We start from the raw sequence: 19,290 nt of genomic DNA on the forward strand, positions 1-19,290 counted from the left end.
GGGAAAGAGGGGAGGAAAGGATGAGATGGTGTGGAAATAAGAATAAGAGAAAGTGAGGGAGGATGTAGGAAAACCCGCGTCTTTGATTTGTATTGTGTGATTTCTGAAACTGCTCCAGCCTCAACATAAATCTACAGGATTTATGTGGCTTCATTAATCACATTTTCTTTTGAAATGGAATTTTCTGCCTCGGAGCCTTTGAACGTTGATGTCCAAATACAACATATTCTTTTAAAATCACCTCTGGATAAAGGCAACACTGTTGGGGTAATTCCCCCAGATTGTAGGCGGAATCTGTTTGGTCCTCAGATCTTGATGATAATATGCTGAAAATAGAACCTCCCTTCAGAGAACAGAAGAATTCTGGTATGATTAGGATCCCAGTTGCAGACACCCTGAGCCAGGAGTCTGTGGAGAGAGAAAAAAAAAAGAAAGAAAGAAAGAAAAAAAAAGCCCCTTGTCTTTGATGAATAACAACAAGCAGCGCCATCTAGTGGCAACTCATGTTTATCTTGGAGTCGGCTTGACCTTGACCTCCCCGCCTAGCTCTTTGCTCATTATCAAACAAGCTGGAAAACAGAAGTTCATCTTTCCAGTGGCAACGTGATCTGAAATCTGATGGCAGGGCTTAGGTGAAGACACGAGAGAGTTAAAATTGCTGCCGACCAGAGGTTGCATCCAAGGCATGTTTTTTGGTTTGTTTTTGGAGGGGTTGACTTTTGAATGCTGGTAAGTCCACAAAAGCAACAGAGAACAAAATTTGTGTTCTCTGGAATCCTTCCCTTCACTGTCATCATCCCCGGGAGTCATACCAGATACGCATCCCCTTATCTAACCCTCATATTCCCCCTGTTTTGCTAATCAACCGAAGCACAAAGCGGTCAGGGGCAAAGTGAAGCTGTCAGAGCAGCAGAGGTGGGATTTGAATCCCCATCTGCCTAGAAAAGCTTTTGCTCTGATTCAGCTTTTGTGGGAATTTTCCTCCGCCAGTCAGTTCTCTGGAAGGCCCACGTTTCCAGGCCTTTGCCACGGATCTTCAGCCTTTCAGGGTGATGTGATTGAGATAAGTCACAACACCTCAGAACAGGCGGGGGCACCAGAAAGGTGTCTCACGCTTCCTCTTGTCTGAGCTATGGAGAGCAGAAACAGCCCACATGTCATCTCTCAGGGCTCGGATCCTGTGGGTGAGGTTGCTGCAGCTGATGGTGGATAAGTGCTCTCTTGCTGCAAGTCACCACCAGCTGCCACTCCTGGGGACACTGCCACTCCAATGAGCTAGGCCACCTGCCTCCACTGTGGGGATGGCAGCCACACCTCCAGCCATCGTTTCTGTCCCACACTGCTCCCTTAAAGTGAATTCCATCCATTGGGACGTGGTTCTAAGAAACCATTTTCTATGCATTAGTGTATTTTTATTGCACAAAAACAAACTTTACCTTCTTTATAATTAGGGACTAGATAGATGTTGATTTTGAAATAATGAAGTAATCGTTTGATTACCAATTTACTTGAGGCTTTTCAACTGATGACTTGATCAGAAAAATAAATGTTATTTTGTCTTACTTATGAAAGCTCACTAAAGTATGGAATAGAACATAGTGGAATATAAACTCTTTTCAATTCAACAGATTAATGATGGAGATTAAGAAAACAGCTCTGGCATACTCTAGGCTCTCTTAGAGAGCAAGAGAGAGGCATTCAGCTAAAGCCATAAGCTTATGGTAATAAAGCAAGCATATGTAGCTCTGAATTTTTAATTTAGCTACTCCATTACAGTCACACAGGTAAAATGTTTTACTTGAGCAAACTCTGTAGGCCACTGCAGCTACACCAACCTAAGGGACATAAAGTAATAGGTTATACAGAGAATTAAGACTTCCTCTTGCTATTTTAGTTGATGCCTAAGAAAAGACGACAAAGGAGGTTTCCTGACTTTTCAATAAGCAAATTATTTTACAATTTGGATAAACAAATCTAAGCGATAACAATGTCCTTGACTGGTGAGAGCTACAGCTGCCAAAGCCATGCGATCAAAACAAGGATTCTGTTATACTCTAATGTTTCATCCATAATGTTAAAAAGTTGTCAGGGAGTCTAGTTTGTGAATGACTTACTTCTGCCCTGAAATCCTTTATAGTTGACATTTTGGAGAGACATTTTCTGAAAGATTAGATCAGAGTCACTCTGATTTTCCATCAGCAGGTATTGGCTTTGGTATAAAATGCAGACAGTGTGAGCATGGAAGTAACAATGGGGTCTGTTGAGATATCTGTAAAATGCTTTTAAAAAAACTAAAAGCACATATAGTCTCGAAGTTAATATAATAAAAAATTAGAATTAATTTCCTCTGATAACTCAGGCGTTAACATTTCTGAAAACCAACTTGGTATGGGTTTTAGAACTAAAACTTAATTTCTTTCAACAACAGCAAGAAGATAGGAAACCCAATGTCAACAAAACTCTCTGTTGATGAAAACAACCCCTGATCTTTATGACCCTCGGTCATGGTGACCATGTAAAGAGGGGTGAATCAGGATGGCAAACTTGAATAAAGATCTGGTCACTTAGTGGACTCTGACTTGTGCTACCCCTGGCTTAGAGTCTACATACACCATCACTTTTTAAAATGTCTGAAACCATGGCAAGGACCCTGTTTCCTAATGGAAATCTCACTCTAGAGGTTCTACCCATGGCGGCCGGGTGGAGGAGGAGGGCACCATGTAGCCCTGAATGAATAAGAATAAATATTATTTGTTGCAACCCTACTAGGTGCCAGTGTTGCATTTGTATTATGAGCCTCAGTACTAAATGTTTTTTGTTTATTTGTTTGTACATTCCTCTTTTAATTCTTGCATTAATTCCCTCCTCTTTATTTATGTGACTCTGAGAGCTTAGGTAACTTGCCCAAGTTCAAGTAGATTTTTGCCTGCAGAGTCAGAAGACTTTGTGCTCTCTCCTGGCCAGGCTGGGAAAGTAGTCACCAAGGGCAAGAAAGCACCCGCACCCTTTGGGTGACACAGAGCAGGGAGAACATGACGTGCTCGCTTGTTCAAGCAGTTCCTCCGACTATGTCCCTAAGCTCCAAGTTGAGTCCACAAAACTGTCATATTCTGACACCCTCCACTATCCGCCCCGCAACTGCTTTTCTTTTTTCACAAGGTAATAGAGATGTTAAGAGTTTGGGAATTGAACTCATGGCTTTGTGGAAACAGACAGCCACCAAATGGTGGGTCTAGGAATACAGTGGGAAAATAGTGAGGTGGTCCCAGGGCTGGCAATTCCCTCACTTTGGGACTGGCCTTAAGACAAGGCAAGGGCACTCTCTGCGCTACATGACTCTGTCCCCATGGACATCACTGATTGGCCCAGTAATGGAAACCTGACCCAAACCAAGCCAATCAGATCTTTCCCCAGAATTTTTTGAATAGTACTTAAGGGGCTTTCCGGCAGGCAGCAATGCTGTAAGTGTAAAGATCAGGAATTGCTGCTGGTTGCCATGTTTCCTGCAATGTAGAAGTTAGTTTGAAAATGTAAGGCCAGACACTATCAAAATCTTAGAGGGAAACATAGGCAGACCACTCTATGACATAAATCACAGCAAGATCCCTTTTGACCCACCTCCTAGAGAAATGGAAATAAAAACAAAAAGAAACAAATGGGACCGAATGCAACTTCAAAGTTTTTGCACAGCAAAGGAAACCATAAACAAGATGAAAAGACAACACTCAGAATGGGAGAAGATACTTGCAAATGAAGCAACTGACAAAGGATTAATCTCCAGAATTTACAAGCTGCTCATGCAGCTCAATAACAAAAAGACAAACAACCCAATCCAAAAACGGGCAGAAGACATAAATAGACATTTCTCCAAAGAAGATACACAGATTGCCAACAAACACATGAAAGGATGCTCAACGTCACTAATCATTAGAGAAATGCAAATCAACACTACAATGAGGACTTCCGGGAAGATGGTGGAAGAGGGAGACGCGGAGATCACCTTCCTCCCCACAGATACACCAGAAATACATCTACACGTGGAACAACTCCTACAGAACACCTACTGAATGCTGGCAGAAGACCTCAGACCTCCCAAAAGGCAAGAAACCCCCCACGTACCTGGGTAGGGCAAAAGAAAAAAGAATAAACAGAGACAAAAGGACAGGGACGGGTCCTGCACCAGCGGGAGGGAGCTGTGAAGGAGGAAAAGTGTCCACACACTAGGAAGCCCCTTCGCGGGCGGAGACTGCGGGTGGCGGAGGGGGGGAGCTTCGGTTCCGCAGAGGAGAGCGCAGCCACAGGGATGCGGAGGGCAAAGCGGAGAGATTCCCACACAGAGGATCAGGGCCGACCGGCACTCACCAGCCCGAGAGGCTTGTCTGCTCACCCGCCGGGGCGGGCGGGGCTGGGAGCTGAGGCTCGGGCTTCGGTCGGATCGCAGGGAGAGGACTGGGGTTGGCGGCGTGAACACAGCCTGAAGGGGTTAGTGCACCACGGCTAGCCGGGAGGGAGTCCGGGGAAAAGTCTGGACCTGCTGAAGAGGCAAGAGACTTTTTCTTCCCTCTTTGTTTCCTGGTGCGCGAGGAGAGGGGATTAAGAGCGCTGCTTAAAGGAGCTCCAGAGACGGGCGCGAGCCGCGGCTAAAAGCGTGGACCCCAGAGACAGACATGAGACGCTAAGGCTGCTGCTGCCGCCACCAAGAAGCCTGTGTGTGAACACAGGTCACTATCCACACCCCTCTTCCGGGGAGCCTGTGCAGCCCGCCACTGCCAGGTTCCCGGGATCCAGAGACAACTACCCCGGGAGAACGCACAGTGCGCCTCAGGCTGGTGCAACGTCACACCGGCCTCTGCCGCCGCAGGCCCCTCCCTCTCCCCGGACTGAGTGAGCCAGAGCCCCCGAATCAACGGCTCCTTTAACCCCATCCTGTCTGAGCAAAGAACAGACGCCCTCCGGCAACCTACACGCTCAGGCGGGGCCAAATCCAAAGCTGAGCCCCTGGGAGCTGTGAGAACAAAGAAGAGAAAGGGAAATCTCTCCCAGCAGCCGCAGAAGCAGCGGATTAAAGCTCCACAATCAACTTGATGTACCCTGCATCTGCGGAATACATGAATAGACAACGAATCATCCCAAATTAAGGAGGTGGACTTTGAGAGCAAGATGTACTATTCTTTCCCCTTTTCCTTTTTTTGTGTGTATGTGTATGCTTCTGTGTGAGATTCTGTCTGTATAGCTTTGCTTCCACCATTTGTTCCAGGGTTCTATCCATCCGTTTTTTTGTTTTTTGGGTTTTTTTCCCCTCTTAATATTTATTATTTTTTTTATTTTAATAACTTTATTATATTTTATCTTACTTTATTTTATTTTACTTTATCTTCTTTCTTTCTTTTTTTTCTTCCTTCCCTCCTTCCTTCCTTGCTCCCTCCCTCCCTCCTTTCTTTCTTTCTTTCTACTTCTACTAATTCTTTCTTTCTACTTTTTCTCCCTTTTCTTCTGAGCCGTGTGGATGAAAGGCTCTTGGTGCTGTGGCCAGGAGTTAGTGCTGTGCCTCTGAGGTGGGAGAGCCAACTTCAGGACACTGGTCCACAAGAGACCTCCCAGCTGCACATAATATCAAACAGCGAAAATCTCCCAGAGATCTCCATCTCAACACCAACACCCAGCTTTACTCAACGACCAGCAAGCTACAGTGCTGGACATCCTATGCCAAACAACTAGCAAGACAGGAACACAACCCCACCCATTAGCAGAGAGGCTGCCCAAAATCATAATAAGTCTACAGACACCCGAAAACCCACCACCAGATGTGGACCTGCCCAACAGAAAGACAATACATAATATCAAACGGCGAAAATCTCCCAGAGATCTCCATCTCAACACCAGCACCCAGCTTCGCTCAACGACCAGCAAGCTACAGTGCTGGACAACCTATGCCAACCATATAGCAAAACAGGAACACAACCCCACCCACTAGCAGAGAGGCTGCCTAAAATCATAATAAGTCCACAGACACCCCAAAACACACCACCAGACGTGGACCTGCCCACTAGAGAGACAAGATCTAGCCTCATACACCACAACACAGCCACTAGTCCCCTCCACCAGGAAGCCTACACAACGCACTGAACCAACCTTAGCCACTGGAGACAGACATCAAAAACAACGGGAGCTACGAACTTGCAGCCTGCAAAAAGGTGAACCCAATCACAGTAAGATAAGCAAAATGAGAAGACAGAAAAACACACAGCAGATGAAGGAGCAGGATAAAAACCCACCAGACCTAACAAATGAAGAGGAAATAGGCAGTCTACCTGAAAAAGAGTTCAGAATAATGATAGTAAAGATGATCCAAAATCTTGGAAATAGAATGGACAAAATGCAAGAAGCAGTTAACAAGGACCTAGAAGAAATAAAGATGAAACAGACAATGATGAACAACACAATAAATGAAATGAAAAATACTCTAGATGGGATCAATAGCAGAATAAATGAGGCAGAAGAACGGATAAGTGACCTGGAAGATAAAATAGTGGAAATAACTACTGCAGAGCAGAATAAAGAAAAAAGAATGAAAAGAACTGAGGACAGTCTCAGAGACCTCTGGGACAACATTAAACGCACCAACATTCGAATTATAGGGGTTCCAGAAGAAGAAGAGAAAAAGAAAGGGACTGAGAAAATATTTGAAGAGATTATAGTTGAAAACTTCCCTAATATGGGAAAGGAAATCGTTAATCAAGTCCAGGAAGCACAGAGAGTCCCATACAGGATAAATTCAAGGAGAAATACGCCAAGACACATATTAATCAAACTGTCAAAAACTAAATACAAAGAAAGCATATTAAAAGCAGCAAGGGAAAAACAACAAATAACACACAAGGGAATCCCCATAAGGTTAACAGCTGATCTCTCAGCAGAAACTCTACAAGCCAGAAGGGAGTGGCAGGACATACTGAAAGTGATGAAGGAGAAAAACCTGCAACCAAGATTACTCTACCCAGCAAGGATCTCATTCAGATTTGATGGAGAAATTAAAACCTTTACAGACAAGCAAAAGCTGAGAGAGTTCAGCACCACCAAACCAGCTTTACAACAAATGCTAAAGGAACTTCTCTAGACAAAAACACAAGAGAAGGAAAAGTCCTATAATAACGAACCCAAAACAATTTAGAAAATGGGAATAGGAACATACATATCGATAATTACCTTAAATGTAAATGGACTAAATGCTCCCACCAAAAGACACAGATTGGCTGAATGGATACAAAAACAAGACCCATATATATGCTGTCTACAAGAGACCCACTTCAGACCTAGAGACACATACAGACTGAAAGTAAGGGGATGGAAAAAGATATTCCATGCAAATGGAAACCAAAAGAAAGCTGGAGTAGCAATTCTCATATCAGACAAAATAGACTTTAAAATAAGGACTATCAGAAGAGACAAAGAAGGACACTACATAATGATTAAGGGATCGATCCAAGAAGAAGATATAACAATTGTAAATATTTATGCACCCAACATAGGAGCACCTCAATACATAAGGCAAAAACTAGCAGCCATAAAAGGGGAAATCGACAGTAACACATTCATAGTAGGGGACTTCAACACCCCACTTTCACCAATGGACAGATCATCCAAAATGAAAATAAATAAGGAAACACAAGCTTTAAATGATACATTAAACAGGATGGACTTAATTGATATTTATAGGACACTCCATCCAAAAACAACAGAATACACATTTTTCTCAAGTGCTCATGGAACATTCTCCAGGATAGATCATATCTTGGGTCACAAATCAAGCCTTGGTAAATTTAAGAAAATTGAAATTGTATCAAGTATCTTTTCCGACCACAACGCCATGAGACTAGATATCAATTATAGGAAAAGATCTGTAAAAAATACAAACACATGGAGGCTAAACAATACACTACTTAATAACGAAGTGATCACTGAAGAAATCAAAGAGGAAATTAAAAAATACCTAGAAACAAATGACAATGGAGATACAACGACCCAAAACCTATGGGATGCAGCAAAAGCAGTTCTAAGAGGGAAGTTTATAGCAATACAAGCCCACCTTAAGAAGCAGGAAACATCTCGAATAAACAACCTAACCTTGCACCTCAAGCAATTAGAGAAAGAAGAACAAAAAAACCCCAGAGTTAGCAGAAGGAAAGAAATCATAAAAATCAGATCAGAAATAAATGAAAAAGAAATGAAGGAAACAATAGCAAAGATCAATAAAACTAAAAGCTGGTTCTTTGAGAAGATAAACAAAATAGATAAACCATTAGCCAGACTCATCAAGAAAAAAAGGGAGAAGACTCAAATCAATAGAATCAGAAATGAAAAAGGAGAAGTAACAACTGACACTGCAGAAATAAAAAAAATCATGAGGGATTACTACAAGCAACTCTATGCCAATAAAATGGACAATCTGGAAGAAATGGACAAATTCTTAGAAATGCACAAACTGCCAAGACTGAATCAGGAAGAAATAGAAAATATGAACAGACCAATCACAAACACTGAAATTGAAACTGTGATTAAAAATCTTCCAACAAACAAAAGCCCAGGACCAGATGGCTTCACAGGCGAATTCTATCAAACATTTAGAGAAGAGCTAACACCTACCCTTCTGAAACTCTTCCAAAATATAGCAGAGGGAGGAACACTCCCCAACTCATTCTACGAGGCCACCATCACCCTGATTCCAAAACCAGACAAGGATGTCACAAAGAAAGAAAACTACAGGCCAATATCACTGATGAACATAGATGCCAAAATCTTCATCAAAATACTAGCAAACAGAATGCAACAGCACATTAATCGGATCATACACCATGATCAAGTGGGATTTATCACAGGAATGCAAGGATTCTTCAATATACGCAAATCAATCAACGTGATACACCATATTAACAAATTGAAGGAGAAAAACCATATGATCATCTCATTAGATGCGGAGAAAGCTTTTGACAAAATTCAACACCCATTTATGATAAAAACCCTGCAGAAAGCAGGCACGGAGGGAAATTTCCTCAACATAATAAAGGACATATATGACAAACTCACAGCCAACATTGTCCTCAATGGTGAGAAACTGAAAGCATTTCCACTAAGATCAGGAACAAGACAAGGTTGCCCACTCTCACCACTCTTATTCAACATAGTTTTGGAAGTTTTAGCCACAGCAATCAGAGAAGAAAAGGAAATAAAAGGAATCCAAATCGGAAAAGAAGAAGTAAAGCTGTCACTGTTTGCAGATGACATGATACTATACATAGAGAATCCTAAAGATGCTACCAGAAAACTACTAGAGCTAATCAATGAATTTGGTAAAGTAGCAGGATACAAAATTAATGCACAGAAATCTCTGGCATTCCTATATACTAACGATGAAAAATCTGAAAGTGAAATCAAGAAAACACTCCCATTTACCATTGCAACAAAAAGAATAAAATATCTAGGAATAAACCTACCTAAGGAGACAAAAGACCTGTATGCAGAAAATTATAAGACACTGATGAAAGAAATTAAAGATGATACAAACAGATGGAGAGATATACCATGTTCTTGGATTGGAAGAATCAACATTGTGAAAATGACTCTACTTCCCAAAGCAATCTATAGATTCAATGCAATCCCTATCAAACTACCACTGGCATTTTTCACAGAACTAGAACAAAAAATTTCACAATTTGTATGGAAACACAAAAGACCCCGAATAGCCAAAGCAATCTTGAGAACAAAAAATGGAGCTGGAGGAATCAGGCTGCCTGACTTCAGACTATACTACAAAGCTACAGTAATCAAGACAGTATGGTACTGGCACAAAAACAGAAAGATAGATCAATGGAATAGGATAGAAAGCCCAGAGATAAACCCATGCACATATGGTCACCTTATCTTTGATAAAGGTGGCAGGAATATACAGTGGAGAAAGGACAGCCCCTTCAATAAGTGGTGCTGGGAAAACTGGACAGGTACATGTAAAAGTATGAGATTAGATCACTCCCTAACACCATACACAAAAATAAGCTCAAAATGGATTAAAGACCTAAATGTAAGGCCAGAAACTATCAAACTCTTAGAGGAAAACATAGGCAGAACACTCTATGACATAAATCACAGCAAGATCCTTTTTGACCCACCTCCTAGAGAAATGGAAATAAAAACAAAAATAAACAAATGGGACCTAATGAAACTTCAAAGCTTTTGCACAGCAAAGGAAACCATAAACAAGACCAAAAGACAACCCTCAGAATGGGAGAAAATATTTGCAAATGAAGCAACTGACAAAGGATTAATCTCCAAAATTTACAAGCAGCTCATGCAGCTCAATAACAAAAAAACAAACAACCCAATCGAAAAATGGGCAGGAGACCTAAACAGACATTTCTCCTAAGAAGATATACAGACTGCCAACAAACACATGAAAGAATGCTCAACATCACTAATCATTAGAGAAATGCAAATCAAAACTACAATGAGATATCATCTCACACCAATCAGAATGGCCATCATCAAAAAATCTAGAAACAGTAAATGCTGGAGAGGGTGTGGAGAAAAGGGAATCCTCTTACACTGTTGGTGGGAATGTAAATTGATACAGCCACTGTGGAGAACAGTATGGAGGTTCCTTAAAAAACTACAAATAGAACTACCATATGACCCAGCAATCCCACTACTAGGCATATACCCTGAGAAAACCATAATTCAAAAAGAATCATGTACCAAAATGTTCATTGCAGCTCTATTTACAATAGCCCAGAGATGGAAACAACCTAAGTGTCCATCATCGGATGAATGGATAAAGAAGATGTGGCACATATATACAATGGAATATTACTCAGCCATAAAAAGAAACGAAATTGAGCTATTTGTAATGAGGTGGATAGACCTAGAGTCTGTCATACAGAGTGCAGTAAGTCAGAAAGAGAGAGACAAACACCGTATGCTAACACATATATATGGAATTTAAGGAAAAAAAATGTCATGCAGAACCTAGGGGTGAAACAGGAATAAAGACACAGACTTACTAGGGAATGGACTTGAGGATATGGGGAGGGGGAAGGGTAAATTGTGACAAAGTGAGAGAGAGGCATGGACATATATACATTACCAAACGTAAGGTAGATAGGTAGTGGGAAGCAGCCACATAGCACAGGGAGATCAGCTCGGTGCTTTGTCACCGCCTGGAGGGGTGGGATAGGGAGGGTGGGAGGGAGGGAGACGCAAGCGGGAAGAGATATGGGAACATATGTATATATATAACTGATTCATTTTGTTGTGAAGCTGAAACTAACATACCATTGTAAAGCAATTATGCTCCAATAAAGATGTTAAAATTAAAAAAAAAAAAAAACTACAATGAGGTATCACCCCACACTGGTCAGAATGGGCATCATCAAAAAATCTACAAACAATAAATGCTGGAGAGGCTGTGGAGGAAAGGGAACCCTCTTGCACCGTTGGCGGGAATGTAAATTGATACAGCCACTATGGAGAACAGTATGGAGCTTCGTTAAAAAACTAAAACTAGAGCTACCATATGACCCAGCAATCCCACTACTGGGTATATACCCTGAGAAAACCATAATTCAAAAAGAGTCATGTACCACAATGTTCATTGCAGCTCTATTTACAACAGCCAGGACATGGAAGCAACCTAAGTGTCCATCGACAGATGAATGGATAAAGAAGATGTGGCACATATATACAAGGGAATGTTACTCAGCCATAAAAAGAGACGGAACTGAGTTGTTTGTAGTGAGGTGGATGGACCTAGAGACTCATACAGAGTGAAGTAAGTCAGAAAGAGAAAATCAAATACTGTATGCTAACACATATATATGGAATTAAAAAAAAAGGTTCTGAAGAACCTAGGGGCAGGACAGGAATAAAGATGCAGACGCAGAGAATAGACTTGAGGACACAGGGATGGGGAAGGGTAAGATGGGACGAAGTGAGAGAGTGGCATGGACATATATGCATTACCAAATGTAAAATAGATAGGTAGTGGGAAGCAGCCGCATAGAACAGGGAGATCAGCTCGGTGTTTTGTGACCACCTAGAGGGGTGGGATAGGGAGGGTGGGAGGTAGGGAGGGAGACGCAAGAGGGAAGAGATATGGGGGCATATGTATATGTATAGCTGATTCACTTTGTTATAAAGCAGAAACTAACACTCCATTGTAAAGCAATTATACTCCAATAAAGGTGTTTAAAAAAAAAATAAGTAAAACGTAATACCAACCTAGCAGATGTCCATCTCAAGTGGCCCACTGTTTTCCCTACTTTCCTTTGTAATGCATTCGGTTTTAGTTTGCCTGGTGAATCTTATATCAAAATGTGTGAAAATCGCAACATTGTCCTTTTGGGAGAAACAAAGGAAAGAAATAAAAGTAACATTGAAGGGAAAAAAAAAAGAAGTTATTTTGAGAGAATAAAGAAAACATTCAGAAAGAAATGTGGGATGAGATGGAGAGAGTGTGTCCTGATCATCTTTAGTAACCCGGTTCCTATTGTTTCTGAAGGCCCCTTGTACCTGTGCCTGGATCTATGCCTCTCTTTAAATCAGTACATGTTGTGTTTCTGTCACTTGCAACCACTGGATTCTGGCTGACAAAATCTCCTTCCTCAAATGATTAATTCATTGCATTTTCAGTCTCCTAACAGAATACAAAAAGCCTTGGGTTGGGCTTATTTCTTGAGCTGTTTTAAATTAAAGAACAATTGCAGTTCAGCTGTCTTCTTAGAAGCATTATTAGTACCAGCCAGCTGAGGAGGTCTTGCAGACTTGAGGCAGAGGCCAGGCGAGGCCCTTTGGAGATAGGAAGGCAGAATTTGTGAGAAATACGGGGCTGAGGGGTGGGATGGGGAGGTTTAGAGAATAAACCACAGGAAGAAGAGACCTCAGAGTGGAAAATGGTTTTGGAAGTGAGTCGTGGAAGAAACAATAAACAGACATATACATATATATATATATATATATATATATATATAATTTTTTTACTTCATGACAGTCTGAGGCCAATCTTTCTGAGCCCCTCATCAAATAGAAATGGCTCTTTTTTTTTTTTTTGGAAGAGAGGGGCGATACTCATTGCAATTTTTCTAGAATATTATTTCTAAGAATTCACTGACTCTGGAAGAACTAATTAGAATCTGGTCCTACCCTCAGCATATATTTTTATTTGAAATTGTTTTTAGTGTTACATAAATGACAAACATGAGTTTTTGCTCAGTCATCCATAAAATAGGGCCTACAGGCCTTAAAAAGCACCCTCTAGTGATCCTTCATTTAAAACATGGCGGACTATCATTTTAGAGCAGTGAACCTCATTATAACATACTTATATTTGACATTTTCAGGCTGTATCGTTCATGTTTTTCAGTCCTGGAGAAAGGCCCATTAAAGCTGTGTTACTCACATTAGTTCAACATTTAGCCATTTATAACACAAACCCCAGTCTTTTGGAAAATGTCATTTAAAAAGTTCCACCATATATGGACATTATTTATTGCTTGAGCCCCATTGTCTACTTATAATATGCCCTTTATCAGACCCAAATGCCCACCTCATAGAATTTCGTTTTGAGCAACAACTGACTTCTTACATTATCCAATGAGGCAGGAAAGTTAAATTACAGCCAGTTCATATCATAGAAACAAAACGTTTCCTGCAATTACTGATAAGGGACAGTTCATTTTCTCTCTGTCGTCCTGAAAAAAACCTCCTAACAACAATTCATGCCTGGTTAAACAGGATTTCCACATCTCCCGCTGACATCTTTCCAAATAATTCAGGGTTGTTATTACTGTACAGCCCTGGCAAGGCTCAAAAGCAAGCAGACTTGACGAGTCTGCTCAAAGCAGAGCTTAAGTAGTTGTAATTAATAATAATTACATGTCCACTACACTCCAATTTTATCATATTATCCATCAAGGCAAATAAAATAACCCAGATACAACACGCTTGCAACAGGATTCGGGCATTAATGAAGCCACTCTGCATATGTCATCTCTCTAAAGTTTAAAATATTTGTAGCAGTTTCTGTGTTATTGATTTTTATTATTCTATGCCTGGTTGCAAAATGTTGTTGGATGGGCTACAGCTTGTGACCTGCGCTATTCTCTTCCAAAAGTCTCCTTCTCTCCTGCCGTGACTCGGATTCGAACCGAGGTTGCTGCGGCCACAACGCAGAGTACTAACCACTATACGATCACGGCGAGCTACAAGGGAGCTGCACGCCAGGAGTCCTTTAAGAGTCGCTGTGATATTAAAATCTGTGGAAACACTGCCATCTATTGCCTAGAGATGTACATTTTCTTAATATTGGCAAAGATGAGCAGTGTTTCAGTAATCTCCAGTTATTTAAAGGAACAATAACAAAGTGTCTGAACATGAAACTAATATTGTCTCCTTGGCTGACGGGCGCAATTGTATTACGTAAGATTCACTGGAGTCACCGTCAGGAAACGATAATCTAAGTAACAAGGCTGAGAGAACCCAGCCTGTTCACTCAAGCTTCCTACTTTTAACCAATAATGAATATAGATTTCCCACCCCGAACTGCCACCACCAATTACGCTGCATTAAATGACACATGAACCTGAGCCTCTTTTGTGGTTTCTCCACTGCTAGCCTTATTTCCATGTGCTTAGGCAGCAGAGACATAAAAAATATGGCAAGAACAAAATGGACTGAGGACTGGAGAGAATCAGGGAGGCTTGTTCTGCCCTATTAGAGGAAGCCGGGGTGAGCACAGCCTGACTGAGGAACGGCCTTCTTTCAAATCCATTGGTCCCTAAAGGTTTTTTTTCTTTCTGGAATATTTGTCTTAAGCCACAGTAATGTCAAAAGAAAAAAAAAAAAAAAAAAAAGCTTTTCCTAAATGTGCATCAATAGTGAAGTAAATTCTATGATTAAAAAAAAAAAAAAAAAAAAAAAAAAAAAAAAAAAAAAAAAAAAGCTTTCTGATAACGTTAGCAACCCACCACACAAAGAAACTGGAGTACTCCATGCTAAATAAGTTTCAAGGAAACATTTTTAAGAAATTTCCTTGTTATAAAAAAATTAAAGTTGTCTGGACAAGCTATCCCCCAAGGTTTGAAAACCTTAAAAGGAAACACACAGAAAAACCTCCTTCTAATCACTGGATTGTAATCGGGTGTCTCCTTTAAGCCTTCTGAATGGAGAGGCCCTGGGAGCAGCTGGGGCTAGCTGGCACTGTGTATGGGATGGCAAGAACCGAATCCATCTGTTGGGTGGCTGCCAAGAGCTCCAGTGCTTCTGGAAGGAGGATATTTCTGCAGATAAAAGCTTCAGACACAAATGGTCACTCCCTCCCTCACTCCCTCCCCTCTGATCATCTATGGCCCCTTCTCTATCTTCCTTCAAACTCTCACAAATCCATTTTTCTTCCATGGGCACAAAGAAAACTATTGCCCTGAGTTCTTGAGCGAGCCTTATACAATCTGGGCAGGAAGCAAGGCAGTGCCCTATGGCCTGAACAGGAATGCAGGTGGGGGAATTTGCTAAGAGGTCAGTCCGTGGCAAGAAGGCAAAGCAAATCTCCTGGCTGGCAAAGGGGAGGTTCCTGAAGCACCATCATTTGTGTACCACCGTCATAATTTTTGCTATGGGCGCACACCAACTGAACAATAAGGGAAATCTCTCTCTTTAAAAAAAAAAATTCAACTCACAGAGTACAAATTGTGGAAACAGACTTCTAGAGTCTAATTTTGGCTCTGTCACTAAGTGGGGGAACTTGGGCTGCTTCTTGAACCTTTGTGCCTTGGTTTTTCCATCTGTAAAGTGGACATAATAATGGTAACTACTTCATAGAATTTTTCTGAGGACTGAATAGGTGATGACATGCCAAAAACTTTAAGTAGACCTGTCACAGAGTAAGCACTGTAGAAATGACAGTTATATTATTTTGTACCATTCCATAAATTGAAAAACACCATATCATGTTCCCTAAATAGAGATCACTATGAAATAAACTATGAAAACAAAACAACAGAATTAAATTCTAGCCAGATATTCTGAGCCCAGGTTTTGCTCTCAGTTAAAAAGGAAGGTGGGCAACAGTAGGAGAGATGTTAAAGAACATATCAGCCTCTGATCAAGGCTTCTCTTCGACTCATCTGAATAACTGGAAGAGATTTGAAAAGGGAATAACTTTCTCTTCACAGGATGCAATATTATGAAATGTCACAGTCATTACCACCCCTGAGATTACCTCACACATTGCATCTGTCAGGCTAGGTTATGCTATGTGACAACCCCCAAATCCCAGTGGCTTCGAATAAGGAAAGTTTTCCCTTGCTTTTGTTCCATGTTCACTGCAGGGCCCTGCTCTGTGTCTCCTCACTCAGGGACCCAGGCTAAGGGAACAGCTACTTCTATGAACATTTTTTCATTCCTTTACAAATGGAAAGAGAGCTCTAGAGTGTCTGGAACCAGCAACTAAAAGCTCTTCTCAAAACTCATTGTCTAGAATGGGTCACATGACTCTGCCCTGCTACTAAAGCACCAAGAAGAGCACTGGGCCATGTGCCTGGAAGGTGGAGTTGGAAATCTTAGGTGAACAGCGTTCATGACTTCCAGCCATGGCACTAGTGGAAATGCCAGCTTGGAGAAGTCTGGGAGGCTGTATGCCTAAAGGCAGACATGACCGTGGAGCAGGACCTCCGAACACGGGAGAGATTCCCAGCTTCTGGGTTCACCAGGTAGGGCTTTTCTTTGGCATCTGTATGGGCTTCCCGTTTAGTTGATGATGTCAGTCATCTTGTGGTGGACTCTGAAATATTCCTGCCTATTAAAGAGGAATGGGCTTCTGAACAACTACCGGGCTTTTCTCCTGACCATCACTGTCTTCTTAGGGATATACATTAAGATTTCTTCTCCAAGCACCAGTACATACAATCCACTTCAAAGGGGTAAACTGATGGAATCAAAACATGGTTTCTGATGGCATTTCCAACTTCTCTGCAATTTACCAGGTGATTATTTTTTCTGATTTTATTATGTCAACACTGATGTTATTATCACTCTCCCACTAATATATCACTCACAAAGACTGTTGGGGACCAACTATAGTCCAGTCATTTTTTCTGGATCTTAAGGATTCAACAGAGAATAGGAGAGACATGTATCATTATTTCATGCAGTTTTGTTTAGTGAGACAGATACAGGTGAATAACAGATGAATAACCAGATAGAATATATGAGGTGATGTCATGGAAAGGAATACATATACACCTATATTGTTTAAAGTTAGTTTTCAAGTTAGACTGAAGTAGAGAAAACCAGGGAAGGCATGGCACCACTTGGTGGAGAACCAGAGCGAGACAGAGAGAAAGAGAGAAAGCCTGCTTTGTCTCAAGTCCTTTCTCCAATCCTTCTACCTGTGTGACCTTGGGCTAGTCACTAGACCTCGCTGGATCTCTATTTCCTCATCAGTAAGATAAGGGGAGGGCTTTCCTGGTGATGCAGTGGTTAAGAATCCACCTGCCAATGCAGGGGACATAGTTTGGAGCCCTGGTGCGGAAAGATCCCACATGCCATGGAGCAACTAAGCCCGTGTGCCGCAACTACTGAGCCTACACTCTAGAGCCCGCGAGCCACAACTACCGAGCCCACACGCTGCATCTACTGAAGCCCGTGTGCTCTAGAGCCCGTGCTCCACAACAAGAGAAGTCACCTGTACACCGCAAGGAAGAGTAGGCCCCGCTCACCACAACTAGAGAAAGCCCACGCGCAGCAACCAAGACCCAACACAGCCAAAAATAATAAATAGATTTTTAAAAATTGAGAAAAAATAAGGTAAGGGGAATTGGACTAGAGGATCTATCAGAATGTTTGTTTCTGATGTGCCATCCATTTAATTTAGAGAAATACATTCACAGACAATAGCCAAATGTAAAGATTTTGAAGGGAAGAAAGCAATCCAAACAGATGAGTCCTTATAGCTATACTTTTTTTCTTAAGTTCACAGAAGCTGTCCTTTTTGTCTGCTTCTAAATGTTGTGAACCTTATTTCCCTGCCTATGGCAACATATTTTAAATACAGAGGGGTTGGTCTCTGGATTTAAGTTGCGCGTAAAGAAGAACGTCTTGCTTGTGAGGAGCGTTTAGCCACGGAATTCGTTCCCAAAGAAGAATACTGTGGACTTCCTTTTTCAGGAAGTTTTTAAACTTAATACGATTGCTGCTTACCAGCGTCTCATTGTTAGAGGTGATGGAGCAACAGACTTTCTGCCTTTCCTCTTGCTGCCTGAGTACAAGATTTTCCCTCTGATGGAGTCATTCCTTTCCCTGATTGTTCATAATGGATTCCAACAGGGGAGCAGGGACTGACAAGAGGGGCCCTGGGAGGCCTCCACCCGCCCCCCAGCTGAGTCCTTCCTCCAGTGTCGCCCCTCCTACCTTTTCCCAGACCCAGCTCTGCTTCCTCCTCCTCACCCTCTTCTTAGCTTGCCTCCCCCCTCACTGGGGGGAGGGAAAGGACAGTCAGATCCATCACTGGGCTGGAGGCCAGGAGCAGCAATCCACTGGGCTGCGGCTGGCCCAGGGCCCGGTTTTCAGACAAAGACAGGTTGGGAACCCCCTGCAGAGAAGGCCCCTCTGTCCTCTCCCCGCAAGCCCTGTTTCCAGCCAGGGCCCAGACAGCTATGACCTTATAGGGACCTTAAAACCACTTCTTTGTTGGGTTCTTTCTCTAACTTCATCCCCATCCCAGGAAGCAGTGTGTGTGTGTGTGTGCGTGTGTGTGTGTGTGTGAGAGAGAGAGAGAGAGAGAGAGAGAGGGAGAAAGAGGGAGAAATGGAGGGAGGGAAAGGCTGGACAAATTTGGTACACATAAGAGAATTTGATACATCTTAGGGAACCAAGGATCACTCACACACACCCCTGGGAATACTTTGTGGGGGAAAAATAAGGTGGTTGACAGCAGAGGAGGTCCAAGTAAAGGGTCGCTCCCGATTTCACACTTTCAAGCATGTTACCATTACCATAAAGAAGGCTGACAGCGCCACGGTCTCAGGTTTGACCATCTCCATAGCATCTCCTGCGTGTATCAGAAAATTTTTGATCATGAGAAATCACAAAGCACGAGAGAAAATGCTTCATTTTCAGAATGCTCGTCACCACAAAATGTTTTACCAGGTTACATTTTGAAGGGTAAACTGCCTGCAGTGCTTTCCCCCTTTGCTTATTAATGAATTTGATTTAACCAAATCAGAAATCTTGCTGTGGGGAAAGCAGGAA

The 19,290-nt window shown here is 41.9% G+C and overlaps 1 protein-coding gene and 1 non-coding gene across 2 annotated transcripts in view; both read right to left on the reverse strand.

Moving 5' to 3' along the window:
* The window catches only part of NFIB (nuclear factor I B), a 452,552-nt gene that overhangs the window by 344,985 nt on the left and 88,277 nt on the right, over positions 1-19,290 (reverse strand). The window lies entirely within an intron of this gene.
* TRNAH-GUG (transfer RNA histidine(anticodon GUG)) lies at positions 14,172-14,243 on the reverse strand. Its single transcript has one exon. It is a non-coding gene; the product is annotated as a tRNA-His (tRNA).

Source organism: Lipotes vexillifer, unplaced genomic scaffold, assembly GCF_000442215.2.
Source record: "Lipotes vexillifer unplaced genomic scaffold, Lipotes_vexillifer_v1.1 scaffold31, whole genome shotgun sequence".
Taxonomy (NCBI): Eukaryota; Metazoa; Chordata; class Mammalia; order Artiodactyla; family Lipotidae; genus Lipotes; species Lipotes vexillifer.